General features: G+C 42.6%; 1 pseudogene; it reads right to left on the bottom strand.

Moving 5' to 3' along the window:
- Nucleotides 1-12,104: 12,104 nt before the first annotated feature.
- Nucleotides 12,105-24,427, bottom strand: LOC139028218 (UMP-CMP kinase 2, mitochondrial-like; annotated as a pseudogene).
- Nucleotides 24,428-24,447: the final 20 nt, after the last annotated feature.

Raw genomic sequence — 24,447 nt, 5'->3', positions numbered from 1 at the left:
TATGCATAACAAACTACTCTACCCTACCAGTAATCTACTACTACTCACCCTAACAGTATCATAACAACTACTCGATCTCAGTACCAAAACTACTCTACCGCTACCAAGTATCAAATAACAACTTACTCTACCTACAGTATCAATACACTACTACTCTACACTAAACAGTATCATAAACAACTACTCGATTCTAACAGTATCATAAACAACTACTCTAACCCTACAGTATCATAACAACTACCTACATACAGTATCAAAACAACTACTCTAACCCTACAGTATCATAACAACTACTCTACCTACAGTATCATAACTACTACTCTACCCTAACGTATCATAACAACTCCTCGATTCCTACAGTATCAAAACAACTACTCTAGACCCTACAGTATCAAAACAACTACTCTAGACCTACAGTATCATAACACTACTTCTCCTACAGTATCATAACTACTACTCCTACCTACAGTATCATCAAACAACTACCCTACCGTACATTAATCTAACAATTAATCTGCAGGAATGCTAGTGGTATAGAGCGTTGGGCCAGTAACCCACAATCCCTGAGCTGTCAAGGTAAAATCTGTCGTTCTGCCCCTGAGCAAGGCAGTTAACACTGTTCCCCATGCGCTGAAGACATGGATGTCAATTAAGGCAGCCCCCGCACCTCTCTGATTCAAAAGGGTTGAGTGAAATATGGAGACACATTTCAGTTGAAGGCATTCAGCTGCTAAACTGACTAGGTATCCCCTTTTCCTTTAATCTACCCTACAGTATCATAACAACTACTCTAACTTACAGTATCATACAACTACTCTCCTACAGTATCATAACTACTACTCTACCTACAGTATCATAACTACTATTCTAACCCTACAGTATCATAACAACTACTCTACCCTCAGTATCATAACAACTACTCTACCTACAGTATCATAACTACTACTCTACCCTACAGTATCATAACAACTACTACCCTAAATATCATAACAACTACTCTACCCTACCAGTATCATAAACTACTACTCTACCCTACAGTAATAAATAACTACTACTCTACCCTACAGTATCATAACTACTATTCTTCCCTACAGTATCATAACTACTATTTCTTCCCCACAGTATCATTACATCTTCTCTATATCTACAGTATCATAACTACTATCTTCCTCCACAGTATCATAACAAACTACTCTACCCTACTATCATGTTTTAAGGAAAGACCCTGATGCAGACAGTTGTCGAAGTAACAAAAGTTTATTACTAGAACTTGGGGCTGGCAACACGTCAGGTCAAGGGTAGGCAGAGGTCAGTAATAGAGTGGTGGTGTACACGGTACAGGATGGCAGGCAGGCTCAGGGGTCAGGGCAGGAAGAGGTCAATAATCCAGTGTGGTGAGACAAGGTACAGGACGGCAGGCAGTGTCAGGGTCAGGGCAGGCAGAGGTCAATATCCAGAGGTGGTGGGACAAGGTACAGAACGGCAGCAGAATGGGTCAGGCAGGCTGATTGGTCAAGAACGCGGGAAAACTAGAAAACAGAAACTGAGAAAAGACAGGAGCAAGGGGGGAAAACGGTGGTAGGCTTGACGACAAACAGAACTGGCAACAGACAACAGAGAACACAGGTATAAACTACACAGAGGATAATGAGGAGAAGATGGGAGAAACCTGGTGGGGGTGAGACAAGCACAAAGACAGGTGAAACAGATCAGGGTGTGACTCCCTACAGTATCATATACAACCAACTCTAACCCTACACGTACTCATAACAACTACTTTATACTGACAAGTATCATAACAACTACTCTACCTACAGTATCATAACAATTACTCTTACCCTACAGTATCATAACAACTACTCTACCCTAAGTATCATACAACTACTTATACTACAGTATCATAACAAACTACTCTACCCTACAGTATCATACACAACTACTCTACCCTACAGTATCATAACAACTACTCTACCCTACAGTATCATAACAACTACTTTATACTACAGTATCATAATACAACTACTCTACCCTACAGTATCATAACAACTATCTACCCTACAGTACATAAACAACTACTCTACCCTACAGTATAATAACAACTACTTTATACTACAGTATCATAACAACTACTCTACCCTACAGTATAGATAAGTGAGACAGTGGGACAGAGGAGTTCAATTTTCAAGCTATGGATCTCTACCTCGTCAACTGACAGCAATTACTTATCCAGACATCGTGTTAAACAGACTGTGTCTATGTAACTTAATATTCCTATCCTCATAAACTCTATGTTGGTTCAATGGCCTGTGGGGGCGTGAGCTGAACTGTCATGAAACACATGGTTTGCGATCCAACACGCCCCTAAATCCCAAATCATGCAATACTTTTGACTATGGCCCTGTTCAAAAGTAGTGCATGATATAGGGAACAGTGTGTCATTTTGGGACTTAACCATGGTTATCAAACTCCGATAGCATTTCAGTTTAGGTTGTCATGATGTTTAAACAGGTGCCATCTAACAATGGCTAGATGTATATAAGAACCAGAGTGCTGTAAATTCAGCTGCAAGGCACAAAAGCACATTATCTTTATAGTGCATCCAAATGATATTAACTGGTGATTGGTCTACTCTACGCAACAGTATCATAACAACTACTCTACGCAACAGTATCATAACAACTATCTACGCAACAGTATCATTAACAACTACTCTACCCTACAGTATCATAACTACTACTCTAGACTACAGTATACATAACAAACTACTCTACCCTACAGTATCATAAACAACTACTCTACCCTACAGTATCATAACACCTTACTCTACGCACAGTATCATAACAACTACTCTAACCTACAGTATCATAACAACTACTTTTATAGTTCGAATCCAAGATGGCGTAGCAGTCGGACGTGTGTTTGTCTTGTCCCGTGTAAAGTGTCCTCGTATTTTTCGTATAATACATTTCGTATATATTTTAATTTCACTTTCCATTAGGAACTGAATATACATTCCTACATTCCGCCTCACCCAATGTGGTACAGACCTGCTATTTTTTATACTTTAGAACCGTAACCCCAATCAGAAGCTAGCCAGATAACTAGCTACTAGCTAGTAGTCAGTTAGCCACTGCTGCGGTCTTCACCCTTAACTCGGACACAGCCAGCCCCCAGCTCGGGCCAATACCTGCCAGTCTGCAAGCGCGATATCAACCCAGAGCATATAGGACTGCTTTTTCTCTACCACATCACCGAGGATCCTGACGCAAGCTCTGGACAATTACACCGTATCATCACAGCTAGCTAGCTGCAACCGAGTGGCTACTACTGGCTAACACCTCTGTCCCGAAGCAAGCACCAGTTAGCCTTGAGCTAGCCTCGAGCTAGGCCCATCTGCCGGCTAGCCGAAGAGGTCTACCAGCGATTCCTTGGGCTACAATACCTCTTTTTGCCAATTGGACTGGACCTTTTTTTGCCGACACAGGAGCCCTGCCAATCCATCCACAACTGGTGTAAATCAGCTACAAGCTAATTTTAGCCATTTTTGCCGCTGCTAGCAGCTTTTACCTTCTGCCAGGACACCAGCCCTGTTATTAGCCTGGATATTACTCACCAATTTGCCAGCATCGGACTGTCTTCTCTCGACAACAACGCCGGATTCCTGCCGTAATCCCTGAGCCACTACTTCTGATCCTCACAGCTAGCTTGCAGCTAGCGCAGCTAGCGCCACTGCCACGAAGCTAGCACCAGTTAGCAAACACAATTCTACAATTCACAAACCTCTCTTTCGCCATCTCGCCATCCGGCTTGGATTCTCTGTCGACACGACCACGTCTGAGCAGACCCCCTCCGTCTGAGCAGACCACCCCCGGGCTACTAACTTTAAACGCCGCGTGCTAGCTTAGTGGAGGCCTCCCTGCTCCATCTACGGCTGCCCCCTGGACACTATGATCACTTGGCTACATAGCTGATGCCTGCTTGACTGTCCATTAATTCACGGTACTCCATTTCTGTTTATTTGTGTTTTATCTGTCGGCTCTGTGCTTTAACTCAGGATCTGTGTGTAGTTAATCCGGACCTCTCTTGCCTAGTCGTCGCCATTTTACCTGTTGTTGCTGTGTTAGACTAGCACCCTGTATTGCTGCTGTTATCTTAACCTGTTGTTTTAGCTAGCTCTCCCAATCAAGACCTGCAATCACTTTATGCCTTATTGTATGTCTCTCTCAAATATCAATATGCCTTGCATACTGTTGTTCAGGCTAGTTATCATTATCATTGTTTTGGTTTGCAATGGACCCCCGTAGTTTCCACTCTCCGTACCTCTGGGACAGGAGTCTCAGCCAACCTGACCCATCTGTCCGTGAGCGAGAAGAGAGAGAGAGAAGAGAGAGAGAAAGAGAGAGAGAGAGAGTCACAGTTTGTTTTCACCAGGATCACGGTGTCAGATTCTCTGACAGCAGTGTTGTCCCTGAGCAGTCAGTCAGTAACAGAGACGGACCAATAGAACAGTGTGCCGTAAGGAGAGCCGAGTAGACTTTTTTCATATTACAATGTTGCGCTGTACATATTCATCACACAAGTCAGCCAACTATTCCACTCTAGTGGAGTTTGTGTTTGGGGAGCTCAGCTCTCCTATTGTCTTTGACCATTTTACCTCCTCACTCAGTCTCAACAATGTTATCGATGTCATGGGTTGTGGGGCTCTCACTGACTCAGAAGTGCTGTGTAGGATAACCTTGTAATAATATCTTCAGCTTTTGTCGCTAATTCTCCTTTAAGGGGGGACCTATAGGTCACAGTTTGTCAGGTGCTTTTGAGATTTGGCAGTTGTGGCGTCTCTTTTTGGGTGAGAGTTACTACACTGGCTTTGAATACATCATTTGAGTAAACCTGTAAACACAGTAAATCAGTTGATTACATCTCAATAGGATGTATACGGAATGTTCAAGATCCTTTCCACACGATACATTCTCATTATGTCAGGCTTCCAAACATAAAAGTCAATCAAAGTTAAAAAACTATTGCGAGATGAACTGTATGTCCCTTGGTCATTAAGTTTTGAATAAAAATCCCCACTTTTTCAAGTTTATGTAATCTCCATCATACTGCTATTACAGTACACCAATGGTTAGATGGAATGAGAACACTCTATGCATGCAAATGCATACAATTCTTAATTTGGTGGCAAACATTATCTCAGCATTTAAATTACTCCTCCACAAATACCCTTAAAACATTTCAGAACAACAAGTCATTAAAATGGGAGATTATCTTCCATTGGCTGTTTATTCTCTTCTGTTGCTATGCTTACAGGTTCCTTTAAATTACATGAGGAAGTCTACACCTACAGAGGTGAGTAGTGTGTAGGAAACCACTTAACATCATTACCACTGGGTTACTCACACAAGATTGACCTTTAACTTTGTGAAACAAAATCAGAGTCCATGTAGTCCTTGTACTACATAGTAGCACATACTGTAAGTAGCTAATAACTGCACCATCTTCTGTGAACATTGGGCCCAGCTTTTCCTTCTCAGGTAATTGTAAGGTCACGGGTTCGGGAAGAATTCACGGCCCCACTTATAACACTACAAGCCTGATGAATATACACACACGCATGCGCGCCCACATACACACAAAGACACACACACACGGAAACGCACGCAACGCATACACACACACAGACACACACAGACACAGACACAAACACACAAAGACACAAAGATACACACATGCATGCGCGCCCACAAACACACACACACAAAGAAACGCACGCATGCATACACACACACACACAGAAACACAAACAGACACACACACAGAAACACAAACAGACACACACAGAAACACCAATCGGATTCACCTTTTCTCTCTCTCTAACACAACACAGTAGCACAATGAACCATCCCAGTCTGATATAGTAGTACAGCTTTTATAATACAAACACGATACTTCATTATGCATTATTTCACAGTGGGATTAATCAGTGGGCTTGGCATGGGATAGCTCTGCCAGGAGACATCAGAAAAACCCTGCCTGGCTGGCTGGCTGGCAGGCATTATACCCTGGAAAGCCAGCCAGGTAAGAGAGGAAACAACTTGCTTCAGGTGCCCAATCTCCCAGCGGAATCCATATTGATTACACCTTCTACAGCGCGTTCAGTATCTCTGCACTCTGACAGTGCACCGGCGAGGAGAGATGGATAAACGCTCTATCATTGATGTATAAAGGATGTTTGGAAGGCAAGTTGGGGAGTTCTTTTTACGGGTGTACATACATTGTAGGGAAGTGTTATCGGGTGTCGTGTGGAAAGATACTGTATCTAGGAAACCTAGAATGTTATATACTCGTTTATTATTTGACAATGTTTTTTGGCAACAGACTAAAAAGTTTTTAAATTAAAATGTATCTGAGATTGACAGCACTCGCAGCAATGCGAAGAGGGAGTCAGACTCGGAGAGGTATATTTTCAGAACACCTCCAAGGGCTGTTCACTTCTTGACTGTTGCTTCTTAAGAGTAGTAGAGGAGGAAGAGGATGGAAAGCCTAGCTTCTTCATGCTGAGCTCCCAGAGGTAAAGGCTGGTGGGTATATGGAGCTGTTGATTATTGAGATGAACAGCTATAAACTCAATATTTTCAGAGGGGGCGGTGAGAGGACTGTAAAGTAGGCAAATAGCTGCTCTCTTGCTCAGGAGAGCCGCAGAGTGAGCCAGGTAAATGGGTGGAGGGGGATTCATACGGCTTCGTCAGGATAAGGAACTAGAATCTAGCAGTGGAGATGTTTTTATACTCCACAGCCCTGGGGCTTTTCTTTCTCTCTCTCTCTCTCTCTCTCTAGCTCTCTCTCTCTTTCTCTCTCTCTCTCTCTCTCTCTCTCTCTCGCAGTTTCCACATTCTACAACAAAGGCGGTGAGAGAGCGAGATGGAAATGTGATCTATACGCACAATCCCAGGTCATTTGGAATGAGAAATTGTACTCATGAAACATTGACATGCCGCTCAGCACCTCGGCAGCCAGTAAACATGCTGCCTCATTGTATACAGAAGTTATAGTGTAATAATTGAGTACAAGTTTCATGTATGTGGTGGAGTTTTGAGTGTGCAAACATTAACTCTAGTCATTGATTCATATTGTGCAGTATTCTTTGGAGATCTCTGTTACTCTGTGCACTGTAATTTCTTCTCCTCTCTCTCTGAAAGCAGTCTGCCCCCCCAACCACTGTGGTAGTAGCAGTGTCTTACAGAGGATTAATCAGAGAGGAGTCTCTCCCCTGACACTGTTACAAGAATCTGGGATCAGGTTGCTCTACTTTTATTTAGGTGTAGTGGTGGATGTTTAAATATTTTCGCTATCTGAGAGCTTAGTTTGTTTTGACCTCGCCATCAGGGTGGCTTGTCTCACAGACACTCAAAAGAGAGAGAGAGAGAGAGAGGGAAAGCGAGAGAAGGAAAGAGAGCGAAAAAGAGAGAGACAGACAGAGAGGGAAAGAGATCAACAGTATCCAAACAAGTAGCGAGCTCCTCTGCTTTCTGGTGACGGTTGACACTGATGAATTTGGAGACATGCCTAAGCATTAATGGCACTGAAACAAAAATAAACCATCTCCAAGTATAAAATGAGACACACACACAGCTGCGGAGGAGAGAAGACGGCAGGGTTGTCTTTGATTTATCCCTCTGGGAGAGGCAGGACGATATGTGAGGAAAGGAGAAGAAAAAACTCCACAGTGCACAGGGAACATTCGCTACTCACCACAGGAAATCAATTTATTTGAGAGGGCAGCCTGAACTAAAAATAGGGAGCCCCTAACAATACGCAGAATTAATTGCCCAGATTTTGTAGAGAGAGCGCAAGAACACGGAGAAGACTCAAGAGAGCCAAAGTTTATTCTCTGTCTTGTTTTTGTGTCTGTGTTATGGAAATATTAGTGCAGTCGGTCTGTCATGTTTTTGTTTAGTGTTTTTCTACTTGTCTGCTGATATCAGAGCTGTAGCGAAGACTTCCTCATTTGACAGTAAAAGAGGATGTGTGTATGCCTGTCCGTCTGTGTGCAAGCGTGTGTGTGTGTGTGTGTGTGTGTGTGAGAGCACTGTGTGTAAATGCCTGTGTGCATGTGTGTGAGGGAACACCGTCTGTGTGTGGGGCCTAAAGTGAGTCGACGTGAAGCTTTTAATGAGATCTCAAAGCGTGTTTAAATATTTAACAATGCCTGGTGTAGCCCCTCCAACAGCCGACAGGGAAGTCAACCGGCGAGGTTTCATTCCATTACCCCCCACCATCCATCCCCACAAAATATGAAAACTAGACTAGGTCTGGAAATGAGATTGGTATTTATCATATGCACCAACCCTCTACCTGAGAAATGATATGTACACAGAGCTGTAGGTAAAGTGATGAATTATGCATTCAGAAATGTCAAATTAGCTTTTTCATGTGAAAGATATTCAAATGTGTTGAGAAAGGAAAAGAGGTTAACTGAGAATTGGCCTGAAAGGACTATATGTACAGCGTAAATGCACTGTCATAAAGAGTCATAAAGTAGGACCAAAATCTAGAAACCCAAAGAAAATGTTGTAATTTACAGTACAATATCAAGACACACTTGTTTCTATCCTTCAATCAATGTCAAAACACTGTCCCTTGATCCACTGCTTCACTATTTGTCTCTCCATATTGAAGTGTGAAGTTTGGAGGAGCTGTCCCCCACTGATCCTGTTGGTGCTGGGGGAGTAGCTGCTGCTGCCACCCTCCCACTGTGTTCAGAGGGCAGAGTGGGGGAGGAGGGGGAGAGAGAAGGGGGAGGCAGGGCCTACCTGCCAGCTGGAGGAGTCTGAGGAGAGCTGGAGGATTGTGGAGCCACCGAAGGAGTCCCCCCTCCCTGTTCCAGCCTCACTTCCACCTTACCCAGACAGACAGAGCCCATCCCTGCCTGTCTGCATGGGCCAACCCCACCCCTTTCACCACCCCACGACTCAGTCTCCATATCACTTCATCTGGCAGCCAAGTCACACAGTGGAAGGGCCCATGCCATGGCACCAGACTTCCCCCTCTCCCTCCCCTACTACCACCCCCATGTCCTCCCACTCCCCTCCAAGCCCTGCTGCCCCCATCCCTCCTCTCCACACCACACTCATTATTCATGTTCTGAGGGACAGCTTTCATTTGATCTATTACTTAGAATGGGACCAGGGCTGCTATGCTGCCGCGTCCCGCCTGGATCTTTCATTATTTCAGGGAGGGTTTTCTCCGGCTGGGTCTCTGTTGTGCAGATGAAATATTGAAGGGAGTAGTGTAGTGGAAAGGGCCTCCATGCAGGGTGAGGTAAGGGCCAATGCTGGGCTATAGCTGTTCTTCTCAGACAGACCTCTCCTTCCTTTATCCAGAAGGTGGGCACTGAGCTTCACCTTGATCTTAACCCTTCAGTGTGCTACCTTCATGGATTGATAATGTCCCCTTGAATGTACTTCTTAACTTCTTTCTCAAACAAAAGTTAGACTTTTTTTGTTGTTATAGTGCCATCTTGTTTGGATTGTTTGCACTTAATGCTGACATGTGTCAGCCCTCATTTACGTGCATTTACTASATCGGTCTGTCAACATTTACCGGATCGGTCTGTCAACATTTACCGGATCGGTCTGTCAACATTTACCGGGCCGGTCTGTCAACATTTACCGGATCGGTCTGTCAACATTTACCGGACCGGTCTGTCAACATTTACCGGATCGGTCTGTCAACATTTACCGGATCGGTCTGTCAACATTTACCGGATCGGTCTGTCAACATTTACCGGATCGGTCTGTCAACATTTACCGGATCGGTCTGTCAACATTTACCGGATCGGTTTGTCAACAATTACCGGACCGGTCTGTCAACATTTACCGGACCGGCCTGCCAACATTTACCGGAWCGGTCTGTCAACATTTACCGGACCGGTCTGTCAACATTTACCGGACCGGTCTGTCAATATTGCAGAGGAAAGAATGGGCAATTGGTTTGGCCCATTTGGCAAAGGACTATGTTCACCTTGACAAAGTACCAGGCCTTCAACTAATAAAAATAACAGTTCTTAATTGGACATTGAGCTGTATGGTTGCTTTGGTATACCGAGTCGAAGTGGATCATTATTTGTTTACTGTTTAAAATCTTCATTATCTAAACAGTCATAAACTACACCTAACGTAACGACTACTGTATTGTGTTTTTAATGCATGTACGATGTATGTGTTTGGGTGCAGATGTAGGATCTTAATTTGATCACCTAGTTGCAGGAGAACTGTCATGCAATACAGGACATTATTTTACTGCATTTGTGGATTTTTAAAACCTGTATTTTAGGTTTAAAAAGGCTTCTGAAGTTTGTAATTTCCACTTTAAATTTCAGACTTGAATTCCCTTATGAAACATGTATCAACCCCTACAGTTAATTATAATCCACATAATAATTCACATTTCCTGTTTCTGCAGGATTATTCTCCTGTTGTAGCAAACTGCCTCAAATTTAGATCCTACAACTGTGGGACTTCATTAAGCCTTAGGGTAGAACATTTAGTTACGTCACTCTGAAATGTTCTGCTGTGAAGAATGAAAAGACATTATCACATTTGTCTAAGAAACATGTTAGACATCGTGCTGGTACCACATAACTTGAACGTTCTGCCTCGAGCCTATGGTACATGATGCCAAAGTAGAGATTGGCCCGTGGTATTACTGGCACAAGTCACTCTGCTTTCCAACAACATCATTTTAGTGTACTCTTGAGACACTGTGTTGCAAATTTTTACATTTTAGATTTAAAAGGAATGTCTATAAAGAGCTTTTTCTCTGAGTAACTGCTTAAATTCAAGAAACTTTTAGTCAGACTTACAGTAAATAAGTGGAAACCATACCATGTCTACGCCCTAGTGATACTGTATATAAAATGCATGGATGCTGATACATTTCTCACTTCATCAGGATTTTAGCCAAGGACATTCAATTTTCACTCCTTGTAAAACCAATTGATTTGGCCTTTTCCAGACACCCTTGGCTTATTTGAATCATTTCAACAAACAACGTAATTCCATGGATATATGATATGTCCCTAATGATAGAACCTCTCGGGCCACTGGAAACAGTGAGTTACAGTAATTGGAAGAAGAGGCCCATGCATGTGGCTTGTGCTGTGCTGGAGCAAGGAATGACATTGATATAGAGTGCTCCATTAATTGCCATATGAATAAGGTCCACAGCCGTTGCCTCTCTGCTGATGCATCACTGTAGAAGAGATGGGTCACTCTGTCTTCCCCGGCCCATAGCCTTGCCAAGCTCATAATTACTAAAACCTCTAATTAATCTTCCCATCACTGGCCAAATACAGCTTCCTACTATATAAATGAGTTAATGTACCTGTATGTGTTTAAGTGTGGGTGGGTGTGTGCATGGGTGATAGAGAGAGAGAGAGAGAGAGATGGTTGTCTTGTGTTTTAATTCCTGGGTCTATATCGATACTTCAAAAGGAAAACACAGAACTAGCTGTGGCGGCCTGTTTAAATGAAATAGAAGTGATTGATGAAAATACAAACCCTCCCTTTCATTTCCTGAATTTCAGGTCTAATAAAAATGGTTGTCACTGCGGGCAGTCTGGCTGCATATCCCTAAGTATCGCTACTGACGGATTACAAGGGCATTCATAATAACGTTCCTCCTCAGCTCACTGATGGCAGTCGGACAGAATAGGACATGTCGTGACACTCTGGTCGGGGTCTTGGCCCTGTGCGTGTGTGCGTGTGCATGCATGCTTGTGTGTGTGTGAGAGTGTGTAGTACTGGCCCTTTGCCATATAAGGCTTATCCCCAATCCAGAAACTCTACACCAAGGTTCTCCAATGCTGTTCCTGGAGAGCTACCGTCCTGTAGCTTTTCACTCCAACCCTAATCTAGCACACCTGATTCTACTAATTAGCTAGTTGATAAGCTGAATCCGGTTAGTTACAACTGGGATTGTAGCAAAAACCTACTRGGGGGTACTCCTCCAGGAACGGGGTTGGAGATCCCTGGTCTACACCCTGCTATTTTCTCACTAGCCCTGCATGTCTGTGTCAAATCAATGGCACTCTACTACCACCTAGTGAAACACAATGGAACAGCAGCCACCCGGGGCGAGACTGGGAGAGGAGGAAAGGAGCTGTTCACAAGTGGCATTTGTCCCTAATTAAAAGCAGAACTTGTTGGAGCACTTGGTCTGCAAAAGGACTGGAATCCACAGTGACGCAGGCAAAGCCCGCAATCTGGTGGCAAGCCTCCTCCACTCTGCAGACGAAGTGAATAAGCAATTACAGTATGTCCCACAAATCACCACAGCACTTACAAACTGGATCAGCAGTACTTTTGAGATGGTATACCAAATGAATTGTTTTTCCTGATCACATGACCCTACCTGGAAAAATGAAACATTCAGGGCCCTTAGGATTAGTAATGCTGTAAAACGATGGTCACAATGGTTTTCTATACTTGTATGTCCATTTTAGACTGCAAATGTATATGCCTTTGCCTAGTCCATCTATATAATGTAATATATTTCACACAATAAGGTCCAAAACATATGGCAGCCCAAGTGGACATTGAGCAACAGTAAGAACGATAGTCTACAAGATTATAGCACACAATCATTATGCCAGGGGTACGGACAGGTGATGGACTGAGTCCCAGAGTCCAGACTGTCAACAGTGATCAACAGTGGTCTTCCTTGAGGATAATGACTGCTGGTTGAACATCTGGTGAGCCCATGTAGAAAGCATTCGTCCCAAATGGCACCCTATTCCCTATATAGTCCACTAATGTTGACCAGAGCCCTGCTCATAAGTAGTGCACTCTGTAGGGAATAGGGTGCCATTTGGGATGAAGCCCATGATGTCAGTGGGGAGGATGAATGAAAGTTGTCATCGACCAGTCTGACTAGTAGCAGTGTGTTTAGACCAGCTTAATGAAGCAGACCAGCTCAGCAACTAATCACTTGTTCTTTCCTCGTCAGCTGGTTGCCCCAGGGATGGAAAATGATTGTAAAATGTTTGATGGGTCAGACTTAAGACTGAGCAGACCTGACATACTCACTCAATGAGGTACAGCTGTGTGTGTTGTGTGTGTGTGTGTGTGTGTGTGTGTGTGTGTGTGTGTGTGTGTGTGTGTGTGTGTGTGTGTGTGTGTGTGTGTGTGCACATATACAAACCACGGTTAGTTCTGCTCGTCTCACCATTTCAATACAGCAGTGTGTAAGGTACTGTATGTCAATAAACGGCTGTAAAGTCTCTGTTCCCAGTATCTATACACACAGTGCGTTGAAGCAGTGCGTACTGTGTCAATACATTGGAGTTGAATGTGCTCTGTCTATTTACTGTAATGAAATAATATGTACTACTGAACAGTTGAAGTCGGAAGTTTACATACCCCTTCGCCAAATACATTTTTCACAATCCTGACATTTAATCCTAGTACAAATTCCCTGTTTTAGGTCAGTTAGGGATCACCACTTAATTTTAAGAATGTGAAAAGTCAGAATAATAGTAGAGAGAATTATTTATTTCAGCTTTTATTTCTTTCATCACATTCCCAGTGGGTCAGAAGTTTACATACACTCAATTAGTATTTGGTAGCATTGCCTTTAAATTGTTTAACTTGGCTCAAACGTTTCGGGTAGCCTTCCACAAGCTTCCCACAATAAGTTGGGTGAATTTTGGCCCATTTCACCTGACAGAGCTGGTGTAACTGAGTCAGTTTTGTAGGCCTCCTTGCTCGCCACACGCGCTTTCAGTTCTGCCTACAAATCTTCTATAGGATTGAGGTCAGGGCTTTTGTGATGGCCACTCCAATACCTTGGCTTTGTTGTCCTTAAGCCATTTTGCCACAACTTTGGAAGTATACTTGGGTCACTGGTCCATTTGAAAGGACCTATTTGACACAAAGCTTTAACTTCCTGACTGATGTCTTGAGATGTTGCTTCAATATATCCACAATAATTTCTTTCCTCATGATGCCATCTATTTTGTGAAGTGCACCAGTCCCTCCTGCAGCAAAGCACCCCACAACATGATGCTGCCACCCCTGTGCTTCACGGTTGGATGGTGTTCTTCAGCTTGCAGCCTCCCCCTTTTTCCTCCAAACATAACGATGGTCATTATGGCCAAACAGTTCTATTTTTGTTTCATCAGACCAGAGGACATTTCTCCAAAAAGTACAATCTTTGTCCCCATTGCAGTTGCAAACTGTGGTCTGGCTTATTTTATGGTGGTTTTGTGAGTAGTGGCTTCTTCCTTGCTGAGCGGCCGTTCAGGTTATGTCGATATATGACTCGTTTTACTGTGGATATAGATATTTTTGTACCTGTTTCCTCCAGCCTCTTACAAAGGTCCTTTGTTGTTGTTCTGGGATTTGATTTGCACTTTTCGCACCAAGGTACGTTCATCTCTAGGAGACAGAACGCATCTCCTTCCTGAGCGGTATGATGGCTGCGTGGTCCCATGGTGTTTAAACTTGCGTACTATTGTTTTTACAGATGAACGTGGTACCTTCAGGCGTTTGTAAATTGCTCCCAAGGATGAACCAGACTTGTGGAGGTCTACAATTGTTTTTCTGAGGTCTTGGCTGATTTATTTTGATTTTCCCATGCTGTCAAGCAAAGAGGCATTGAGTTTGAAGGTAGGCCTTGAAATACATCCATAGGTGCACCTCCAATTGACTCAAATGATGTCAATTAGCCTAACAGAAGCTTCTAAAGCCATGACATCATTTTCTGGAATTTTCCAAGCTGTTTAAAGGCACAGTCAATTTAGTGTATGTAAACTTCTGACCCACTGGAATTGTGATACAGTGAATTATAAGTGAAATAATCTGTCTGTAAACATTTGTTGGAAAAATTTGTTGTGTAAGTAGAATGTCCTAACCGACTTGCCAAAACTATAGTTTGTTTAAACATTTGTGGAGTGGTTGAAAAACGAGTTGTAATGACTCCAACCTAAGTGTATGTAAACTTCCGACTTCAAAAATGGAGGAGGCGGGTGGCAGCGGGAGGAGGTAGGGATCTGGTCGGTCTGCCCAATATAAAGGATCAAAACTGGCGGAGGAATAAAAATAGCATAAATAGGAAAGTATACTAGTTTCATTTGAGGACCAGGATGTTGACAACTGTGCCACACATATTGTAAATAGTTGGGAAGAGATTTTTGATGTACCGATTCCATGGTACAGGGTGTATGAGTTGATATATAAAACAACGCAAGATTCAAGACTTCGTGCTTTTCAGCTAAAATTATTATATAGAATTCTTGCCACCAACAAAATGTTTAATATTTGGGGCTTAAAATCATCGAAGCTCTGCAGATTTTGTTGTGAGGATACAGAATCAATAGACTATTTATTTTGGTATTGCCCTCAGTTAGCCTGTTTCTGTTCTCAGGTTCAGGAATGGCTGAAAATGCATAGCCTTGATCTAAAATTGACCCTAGAAATAGTACTGTTAGGAGATCTGGAGAGACCGGGTCAGTTAATTATTAATATACTAATACTCTTAGTAAAAGTATTTATCTTCAACACGCAATCTGTAGATTGTAATAGATTAGATAGATTGAAATTGTACGTTAAACATCATAGCATATTTGAAAGATATGTGTTGCGTAGAAACACGAAGTGGGTGGCCAGCAGAGATAGATGGGATGGGCTGAGGGAAGCTGAGGGTTGGTATGTGGAATTGGAGACAAGTGGGAGTGGAGTTGCTGTGTGAGAGAATGATGGTCAAAAGATAAAGGGAAAAAAAGTCTAAATAAAACATAATTAAAGTACATTTGAATGAYACTAAGTGGCAGGGTTTTTAGAACTAATGCCGGTTTGCCTGAGGCTGATGCCGTGAAGGTGTTTGTACACATGTATATACACACTCTCACTCAAATAAACACATACAAGAACACACACATACATGTAATAGTGCCAGACATGCACACTAACATATAAAGTAGGCATTGCTGTTATGATTTCAGTTGTCCTTGATGTCCTTTGTTTTAAATGTATTATTTCGTTTTTTTTTTAATTGCATTGTTGTTTTCTGTTTTCTTCTGTCTTTTCATTTGTTCTCTTTAGTTCATTCTCTTGGTTGTTGCTGCATTGGGAGGTTCTTGGGGGTGAGGAATGGAATTAATTGTATTTTTTTTATTCCGGGCGGGGGGGACTGTGGGAGGGGTCTAGAATGTTTGAGGGACAGCTATTGGGGAACTGTGGGGGGATTTTGGAGGGTTCGGGTTTCACAAGATTGTGATCATGAAAAAGGAAACTATGACATATATTTTWTATCACTATCATGCACACGSAYCMTCACACAYAAGGATGGCTCTGTTGCGGAAAGACTGATACATGTTTGATAGTGTCTTGATGCTGTATTGTTTGTCCTTCATGTTCTAATAGTTTAATGTTACCCCGTCCTTTTGTTTTTTTTAATAAATAATAATATATAAAAACATTTTTAAATAAAAACAATTAAAAACTTCAGACTTCAACTGTATGTCTACGCACATCAGTGCAGTAGTGTCAGCTTTGCTGTATCATACTCTGTTACAGTTGTCAACTGAAGTACAGTTTGGTCTGAAGTACAGTTTGGTCTGAATTTCAGTAATCTTACTCTTTTGGTTGAAGTAGATGAGGGATAGATGAAGAGGAGACACTGTAGGAAGGTTGCACACAGGGATCAAACCCCGGCCTCTGGGGGTCAACATGTGTTACCACTAAGAGTGTGAATGTTTAAACATTAAAATATTTTAACTAAATTGGGATCATTTAAGTTAAGAAAAATCAGGACATACTAAAAAATTCAAAATAATCCCTAACCAATGAAATAAAATTGTCAAAAAACCTATTACTTTCTGTGTTATAGCCAATAGGCTATAAAGGCCTTGGAAAGTTGTGTAATTCAAATAAAACCAGAGAGGAAGAGGCGGGCTTTAGGCTACTTGGTGAATTTGCAAGTTATGCAAGACAAAAATTGCGAGATGCATATTACCAACACATATGAGCACGTTTCTGCCTGTCCCTCTTCTCTCCCTCCCGCTGGCCTGCTCTGTCTCTTTGCTAATGATGCAAGTGTGTGTTCAGTCTTCGGTCTGTTGCACGTAGAATGTCCTAGCCTATTCATGGCAGCGATGTCGGCGGGATAGAGAGGATCTTTGAGCCAGTCTAGCGAGCACGGTGTAGCCTACTCTTTATTTTTGCCTCATAATATGAAATTACACTACACTACCGGTAGTCTTTATTGCCCTCCAAATAATCCATGATAATCGAAAATTTCAATAAGCATTTCTCTACGGCTGGCCATGCTTTCCTCCTGGCTACCCCAGCCCCGGCAACACCCCCCCCCCCCCCACGCAGCACTGCCCGAGCCTCCCCAGCTTCTCCTTCACCCAAATCCAGATAGCTGATGTTCTGAAAGAGCTACAAAATCTGGACCAGTACAAATCAGCTGGGCTAGACAATCTGGACCCTCTATTTCTTAAAACCCATCCGCCGCCATTGTTGCAACGCCTAATACCAGTCTGTTCAACCTCTCTTTAATATCGTCTGAGATCCCTAAAGATTGTAAAGCTGCAGCGGTCATCCCCCTCTTCAAAGGGGGTGACACTCTAGACCCAAACTGTTATAGACCTATATCCATCCTGCCCTGCCTCTCTAAAGTCTTCAAAAGCCAAGTTAATAAACAGATCACTGACCATTTCGAATTCCACCGTACCTTCTCCGCTGTGCAATCCGGTTTCCGTGCTGGTCATGGGTGCACCTCAGCCACGCTCATGGTACTAAACAATATTATAACCGCCATCGATAAAAGACCGCCATCGATAAAAGTACTGTGCAGCCGTCTTCATTGACCTGGCCAAGGCTTTCGACTCTGTCAATCATCGTATTCTTATCGGCAGACTCAATAGCCTTGGTTTCTCAAATGATTGCCTCGCCTGGTTCACCAACTACTTCTCAGACAGAGTTCAGTGTGTCAAATCGGAAGGCCTGTTGTCCGGACCTCTGGCAGTCTCTATGGGGGTACCACAGGGTTCAATTCTCGGGCCGACTCTTTTCTCTGTATATATCAATGATGTCGCTCTTGCTGCGGGTGATTCCCTGATCCACCTCTACGCAGATGACACCATTCTGTATACATCTGGCCCTTCTTTGGACACTGTGTTAACTAACCTCCAAACGAGCTTCAATGCCATACAACACTCCTTTTTGTGGCCTCCATCTGCTCTTAAACGCTAGTAAAACCAAATGCATGCTTATCAACCGTTCGCTGCCCGCACCCGCCCGCCCGACTAGCATTACTACCCTGGATGGTTCTGACCTAGAATATGTGGACAACTACAAACACCTAGGTGTCTGGCTAGACTGTGAACTCTCCTTCCAGACTCATATTAAACATCTCCAATCCAAAATCAAATCTTGAATCGGCTTTCTATTTCGCAACAAAGCCTCCTTCACTCACGCCGCCAAACTTACCATAGTAAAACTGACTATCCTACCGATCCTCGACTTTGGCGATGTCGTCTACAAAATAGCTTCCAATACTCTACTCAGCAAACTGGATGCAGTCTATCACAGTGCCATCCGTTTTGTTACCAAAGCCCCTTATACCACCCACCACTGCGACCTGTATGCTCTAGTCGGCTGGCCCTCACTACATATTCGTCGCCAGACCCACTTGGTCCAGGTCATCTATAAGTCTATGCTAGGTAAAGCTCCGCCTTATCTCAGCTCACTGGTCACGATAACAACACCCACCCGTAGGACGCGCTCCAGCAGGTATATCTCACTGTTCATCCCCAAAGCCAACACCTCCTTTGGCYGCCTTCCCTTCCAGTTCTCTGCTGCCAGTGACTGAAACGAGTTGCAAAAATCGCTGAAGCTGGAGACTTATATTTCCCTCGCTAACTTTAAACATCAGCTATCTGAGCAGCTAACCGATCGCTGCAGCTGTACATAGTCCATCTGTAAATAGCCCACCCAATCTACCTACCTCATCCCCATATTGTTTTATTTACTTTTCTGCTCTTTTGCACACCAGTATCTCTACTTGCACATCATCATCTGCTCATTTATCACWCCAGTGTTAATCTGCTAAATTGTAATTATTTCGCTACTAAGGCCTATTTATTGCCTACCTCCTCACGCCATTTACACACACTGTATATAGACTCTTTTTTTCTATTGTGTTATTGACTGTACGCTTGTTTATTCCATGTGTAACTCTGTGTTGTTGTTTGTGTCGCACTGCTTTGCTTTATCTTGGCCAAGTCGCAGTTGTAAATAAGAACTTGTTCTCAACTAGCTTACCTGGTTAAATAAAGGTGAAATAAAAAAATAAAAATGGATTACCCTTTTCAGACATATTGGAATGTGGCCCCTTGAAAGTGACTCGGCTACAGCATATCTGTTTGTCTRTCTGTTAGGGTAGGCTACACTATGGATTTTTAAATGCTGACACGAAACCTTCTCTGGAGATATGAATGGGCATTTTACATGTCAGTAAAGGAATGAGGTTGCTGAAGCGGGACAAACAATCATCACTAGACGACCAGCACTGCCAATCAAATAATCTTGAGCTGCTGCTCGCAGTTTGTCTCCCTGCTGTCTGGGCAGAGACCAATCTCTCCTAAAAAAGCACTTTAAAGTTAGTTAAATACCGYGATTTACCAAGACATTTAGTAGAAATAAAACACAGCTAGCTACCATACCATAAAATACGTAATAGAAAGCAACACAGCAGCACATCAATCAGCAATGTTTATTGTTGTCAGAGAAACAATACAGAACATTTAATGCCAGAGCAGAATTCTATTGTGACTTGTTTTTTTGTCCAAGGCCATAACTTGGGTTTGAGTTTTAGTGAGGTCCGGAAGGGATGGGTATCTATAAGCAACTATTTACCAGTTGTGCACTCATTCTCCGAGAGTCGTTTTTTGTTTGTTTGGGAGAAGTCTGTAGACACGGCAGGAGTCTCCAGATGGTTTTAAAATGGCCTTTTGTCTGGCATCTCGCAAACACACTTTCAGCAGCATCTCAAGTTGACTACTGAGCCGACTGTGAGCTGGGGTAGTTCCTTTCTCAGGCCCTTGGCCACTACCACGAGACGGCAAGAGAGGTGCATTTGCTGCTAAAAAGGCAAATCCGGGAGGCTAATTCGGGGGACACAGGTTAACATAATGAACAAACCACTGTTTATGATTCCACTCATTCGCAGAGGTAGTCGCGATTAGAACTCTTTCAGATTGAGAATATAAGCATTCTGAGCTTTGATCAACGCTGGGTGAAATATKTACCAGCAATTGATTTTATTTTTGTACAAAACATATATTTTGAATTATTATTTATTTTTTCAAATTATACAACATTACAGAGGTCCGGAACTCGGTGGGCTCATTTGTAGTTACTGCCATGACCGCCATGGCTATGGCATAGGCTGCTCTGTTGTGCCACAGTGCCAGTACCTGGGAGAATTGAGAGTATAGGGAAGTAGTGGGTTATAGTGAGCCTCAAAGACCAGCGACTATGCCTGGTGACTACTTGTAGTGTTTGGTGGTTATTGACAGCTATGTTTACCAACTTCAGGTTTCAGTTCATTCCAGTTAAATAGCAGAAAACAAATAAATACACTCGACATTCATTCCRGCTTTAGACTATGGTGATATGGTCTATACACGAATGCAGCTGCCACAGTATTGAAGCCTTTGCAATACGCTTAAATACGGGTGATAGGTTTAGTACACATCACCACATTCTATATCAGAAAGTAGGCTGGCCCTCTCTTAAGGCTCGTAGATCAAGGCGCTGCTCTCGTTTTGTTACTAAAGCCCTCTTGTGCAAACTTCTGCCGTACCTTACTTCATTGTTAAATTACTCCAGACCTGATCACAGGGATGGCCAACTCAGGATAACCCTTCAGGCTCCACTGAGTTAAGTAGATCTGTATCTAGTTTGTTTTTGCACCTTACTTGTTGAATGATCTCCAGAGCTCTCGAAGGTTGGATGTCTCCGTACAATAGGACAGTTCAGACAGCTGATTGATGCCTTTTACTGAGGAATGTGTTTGTTTTCATGATGTGTTTTGTAAGCTACTTTTCTTAAATTGCTTGTGTCATATTGTACGTTTTTATTGCGTTGGAATTGTGAATATGATTGTGTGCAGGGCTCCCTTGCAAGAGGCCTTGGTCTCAATGGGATTCCCTGATTAAATACATTTTAATAAAATAGTGACATAATATGAGCCAGTGTAAGGACAAATTCCTACATATGGGGAGCACTTCAAATTCTTTAAATAAATGATCCATTAATGTCATTGAACAACGTGAACAATGCACATGATCCCTACCATACAGAAACAATAACATATCTTTCAGAAAGAATAACATATCCCAACTCATCAAACTTTATCCAACACCAAAACTATTTGATGCTGTCCTCACCTGTCTACAAYGACAGGTGCTTGTTTGGCCTCCTGGCCTACCTGTCCAGCTGTCAGGTAATTCCAAAGGGTGTAGAAAGCCCTGCGGATGAGGGGAGGGAGAGGGGGGGCTCAGCATCGAAGCGGGCCCTCCATGGGGACAGAGCCTGGGGAGGGTACTCCAGGGCCTCCTTCAGCGGTTTTACCAGAGGAGGAGTGAGAAGAGAGAACTGAAGCATTGGAACTGACTGAAAGACCACTCAGAATTGTATGTCCTGATTACTGTGACAACATTCAGAATTGTATGTCCTGATTACTGTGACAACATTCAGAATTGTATGTCCTGATTACTGTGACAACATTCAGTATTGTATGTCCTAATTACTGTGACAGCATTCAGTATTGTATGTCCTGATTACTGTGACAACATTCAGAATTGTATGTCCTTATTACTGTGACAGCATTCAGTATTGTATGTGACAACATTCTGATTAATAGGACGAGGAGTGTTCCCTGATCAGCATGTGAGCTGACCTGGGAAAACTCCTGGCCCTACTGATAACCCTACAGTAAATAGAATTGCTCRGAAAATAGTGAAGTAGTGATGATGTTAATCTGTAGCATCTAATCCCTCTATGACCGTAAAAGGAAAGATCCAGCACTGCCTTGGACTTTGGGAGGATGTCACCACACTGCAGACGAGAAGCAAAGGAGATAGAGATWCAGAGATTCAGTTTCAGTAAGCCCAGTTTGAATATCATGTTATTCTTCTGTCCACCACTGGAGTGTGACATTGCTGGGCTTTTTTTCATGTTATTCCTCTGTTCATGTTATTCCTCTGTCACACAGTATAACATGCCTATACTATATATATGTATTGTTTACTACATAATGACAACTACTCAAATACATGGCACCATATGCCAACTGATTTGAAACATGAACGTTTCACTGTTCAAACCTGTTGTAGAACTTTGTAGGCATCCTCAAAACTGTGGAACATATCAGAGTTGATGATGTTGAGAGTTGAAGGATGACACTCCGGCTTTTCAGCAGGTTAGCCTGTCCTCTCCCAGCACAAATAGAAGCATACATATGCTGCTTTCAAGACAACTGGGAACTCTAAAATAATCGAGGTCTAATTATGAAGTTGGTGATCTTCAGGTCGGAATGTTGGAGCTCTAGAAAGATGTCAGAGTTTCCGACTTGGAATTCAGAGTTAAATGACTGTTAAAAACTGTTTTTCCCAGTCGCAGCTCGTATTTTTCTTGTTGAGTTCCCAGTTGTCTTGAACACACTAAAGTCGGAAGTCCGAGATTTCTGGGTTCGAAGTTGTTTTGAACACGGCAATAGACTGGGTCATTATGAAACAGCTTGCCCAATAATCCTTCAGTCACTGAGGACTAGATGCGTAGGGTACCGGGGGATAACTAGCCCCATAGGGTAACTGCCCTCCCCCCTGGTAATTCACATTAAGACCATAAGATGTCACCAAATGATTTCCCCAACACTYTCCTTGGCTGCCACTGCTCTTGCTCAACAAAATGTCCTCTTTGTCATCACAACTTTTGGAGATATAAAAATAAAATAAAGTTGTTGATATATTCCAATGAAGTTAGATCTATAATTGGGGGCAACCCCCCCTTATGGTTATGAATGTGTTTCTACCTGCCATATAGACAATGACTAGCCCAATTAGCACTAGTTTGTGCTAACTTGCTAGCTGACAACTTCACTAGCAGTAAATGCTAGCCAGTTAGCATAAGCTGCTAGGAGTCCTAGCTAGCAACCTTACTACCAGATCGATCGTCTGAGATAAAATATGTAAAAAAAATAACATAACTTAATAGGGTTAGAAATGTATCCACTAGTGACTGATATCTGATGTTACACTTTTGTGAAACCTTATGCCATAATATCATAATATTCAGGTAACTGGCACCACTGGGGGACAGTTATCCCACGGGGGGTGGCAGTTACCCCAGTTCTAAAAAAAAAAAAAAAAACGTCCCTTTTCTAAAAACAGCATTTTATGAAATAACTAAAAAAGTGTAAACTGTAGCCATTTATTTGCCTTTATAGTTTATTAGCCTAAGCAATACCTTCATCCACATACCATTTTTTCCAAACCTTGCTTTTTTGTGTCAGAAATTAGACATTGTTTTAGAAAATATTTTGGAAATTATCATTTGATGACAGTATCTTTCACATTAGGCTGAAATGCTGACATTTCAAAACCTTACATTTGGTAACCCTTATGATAGTATTATTTTCAGTCCTCCATAAACCTTTGCTCTTTGAATTGTGTTATCGCTGTGGACATGGAGTGGGTAGCATCTTTCATCAGAAGCGAGGACATTTCTGAACATTTGTGGCACCTAGTTGCAATGCTTGGCTTGTAGTGCGAAATAGATTGGGTCAGATTTCGTATCGAATTAAACTGCTAACGCATTAAAATACCAACCACTAACCAAACCGGGACATTATGCGTCTTGCAATCTTTAATCAAACGCCGAGCAAAGTGCATTTCAGCTGAATCACAACTCACGCGCACGGCTAATGATTTTGGAAACTGAGGGGGAAATGAAACTTGAAGTGCTGGACAAGCAAACCGAAACTTTAGCCAATGTGAAACTTGACGCAATGTCGTACGCCGATAATGGTACGTTCATGTCATGTCGGAAACTGGGACCTACGAACTATGCCGCGTGCTTGACCTAGTCTGAACTAGGAAACTCGTAAATGTCCGACTTGCTATCTAGTTGTAGTTATACACATGCTACGTTCAACGAATTAGCAAGTCGAACATTTCAGAGTTTACTAGTTCCCGACTAKCATTTGAACGCGGCATTAAAAGTAATGATTTGTATTGAGCTTCCTATTGTTTGATTCGGATACTTTCCAAATGGAAAACCATGGATCCGACTCTTCTGTTATGTTACAAGGTCGGACATACCGGTTTTCCGACAGGACATGAACGCGGCATAAGTGCGCCTGTAGCTGTCA

Source organism: Salvelinus sp. IW2-2015, linkage group LG9, assembly GCF_002910315.2.
Source record: "Salvelinus sp. IW2-2015 linkage group LG9, ASM291031v2, whole genome shotgun sequence".
NCBI classification, from domain to species: domain Eukaryota; kingdom Metazoa; phylum Chordata; class Actinopteri; order Salmoniformes; family Salmonidae; genus Salvelinus; species Salvelinus sp. IW2-2015.
This window is presented reverse-complemented; position numbering and strand designations above follow the sequence as displayed.